The sequence below is a fragment of the Pteropus vampyrus genome, unplaced genomic scaffold (genome assembly GCF_000151845.1).
Source record: "Pteropus vampyrus isolate Shadow unplaced genomic scaffold, Pvam_2.0 Scaffold20, whole genome shotgun sequence".
In the NCBI taxonomy this organism is placed as follows: domain Eukaryota; kingdom Metazoa; phylum Chordata; class Mammalia; order Chiroptera; family Pteropodidae; genus Pteropus; species Pteropus vampyrus.
In genome coordinates this window covers 5196080-5198799 of record NW_011888801.1, presented here as the reverse complement: position 1 = coordinate 5198799, position 2720 = coordinate 5196080, and positions in this window count along the sequence as shown.

Genomic DNA, 2720 nt, shown 5'->3' with positions numbered 1-2720 from the left:
TGTCCAGTTACAGAATTTGGTTGGAATTCAATTCAGTCATAACTTCTATGTGCTTGTACAGTCTACACTAGGTGATATGAGGAATACGGAAGTAATGAGTCATGATTCCCGCTGTAAAGGAACTTGTAATCCAGCAGAGGAGACAAGACATGACCATAAGAGCTGTGCTAAATCATGTCCCACCCCCATCATATTCTGCATTGTCCTGTGAAATGCCCATGAGTTCACATTCATCTGGAGGACTTCCCAGAGAAGGTGGCATTTGAGCCAACTGCTGGGCCTCAAAGGAGAAGTAGGATTTGTATAGACAGATAATGAGACAGACCCAAGAGCCACAAGATTGCAAAGTTAGTTCCACAAAAACAATTTAACTAAAAAAAAAAACCTGACCGTGGAATCACACAGCTTGTGGTCATGTGCTGACTCACATAGTAACTTTAGGGAATTTCCTGCATTCTTGGGGGCTCAGTTTCCTTATCTAGAACATGGGGATAATGTCGATGATGTTATACCCCAGACCTGTCTGGAAGATGCAATTGGTGACAATTGTAAAAGTACTGGGTAAATGGGAAATGCTGAACAAAGTGGAGCATTGTGGTTGCTATGGCTACACACAGGGCACCCAAAGGAGCCACACTCCTAGCTGTGAGATTCATGATAAAGCAGAAACCACTGTCATTCCAAGGTCAATTGTCCCCCTCCTGCCACCCTCATCTCAGGAAGCTCGAGACAGAGGTTGAGAAAGGAGGGTCTGCTGCTCCTGAGGGACCCACAGATAACGAACACAGCTTAGGCAAAAGTGATGTGTGCCCTTCCAAAACCATGATGACTAAAACCCAGTGACACAAGAGGAATTGTGGGACGCAGCTGTGCCTCCTAAATATAGCCTGACTTCAGCTCCCCACAGAGCCAGGAGCCTAAGCCATGTTCCAAGGGTTGCTCTAAAAATAATGCTATAAATGGGCCTAGCACCCCTCTCAGCTTCTTAGGGCCCACAGGTGGGGTTTCTGTACCTGAAGGGTTGGCAAGACAAGGTAGAAATGAGGCAGTGGACCATGGGCTGACTTTATGGCCTCTGGGATACTTCCGAAGACACTTGGAACTTCATGGTTCTCTAAGGAGCACAAATGAATGAAATAATATCACTGACTTCAGTAAGTTTACTAAGCATTTGGATTTGGCTAGATATTGGTAACACATTCATTAGTCTCACTTTACAAATGAAGAAACTGAGGATGCTCAGAAAGAGGGCATGACTTGGCCATGGCCACATTAATAGTAAATGGTAGAGTTGAAACGTCATCGCATCTTTCTAGAACAGACCCACTGATTTTTACAGCCCATAGCCTGCCTTCACCCTCTGTCCTCTCTCTATTCATCGCCACCATCAATTAGAATTGTCTCCTCCTTCACCTCCTCTTCTCACCCCTACTGGAGCCCCAAGCCACTCCAGTCTTCCCCAAACAGACAGAGAAGAAATGAGGACTATAAGCTCTATGAGGAAAGGAATAAGATCCACTATATATGCTTTACTCTCCCCTCAGCCTCTTCAACGACGCCAGGATAGAAAAGGCACTCGATATTTGTTGAATAAAGAACTCGTCTTTCTCTCTTATCCCAGATCCAATCCATTAACATTCCCATAGGCTCTACCTTTAAAACACACCTAGAACATTAATTAGAATGGCTAAAATTAAAAAGACCGACCATACCAAGTGTTGGTAAGGATTCAGGGAATTGAAACTCATACACTGCTAGTGGGAAGGTAAAATGATACAATTACTTTGGAAAACAGATTGGCAGTTCCTTACAAAGTTAAACAGATATCTGCCATATGATCCAGTCAGTCCATAGCTAGCTAGCTACTTACTTAAGAGAAAGAAACTATCTGTCCCTGCAAAGACTTGTACACAGGTGTTCTTAGAAGCTTTATTTGCAAAAGCCCCAAATTGGAAACAACCAAATGCCCAGAATGGGGTAAGTGGATAATCTTTGGTATATCTATACAATGGACTATTACTTCATAACAAAAAGAAATGAACATGCAATAGCAACAAAAAGAAATGATACATGCAATAACATAAATGAATCTCAAAATAATTATGCTGAGTAAAAAAAAAATAAAATAAGCAAAATGAATATATACTTTTTGTATGATTTAATCTACACAAAATTCTAGAAGATGAAAAGTTACCTCTAGTGACAGAAAGATGAGTGGTTGTCTGGGACTGGAAGGGTGGCGAGCAGATGAGAACAAGCAGGAGGGTGGATTACAATGGGGTACAAGGAAACTTTCAAGAATTATAGTATGTTCATTATTTTGATTATTGTGATGGTTTCATAGATATATACATATGTTAAGATATATCAAAGTGCACACTATATGTGAAGTTTATTACATGTCAATTTTATCTCAATAAAACGGGGTTTTTTTCTTTTAAAAAGATCCAATTTCTTTTTTTTTAATTTATTTATTTTAATTAGTTTCAAGTATACAGTGCATTGGTTAGACATCTAGATAGTTCATAAAATGATCCTCTCAATTGCTCCCTCCCTCCCCTGACCTTCCACCAAGCCAATGTATTAATGCTAACTGCATTCTCTATGCCGTGCTCCCCATCCCCATGACCATCCATCAGCTACTAATTTGTACTTCTTTAACCCTTCACCCCATTCATCCAGCCCCCCAATCCTCCCTCCCCTCTTTCCGACACCAAATT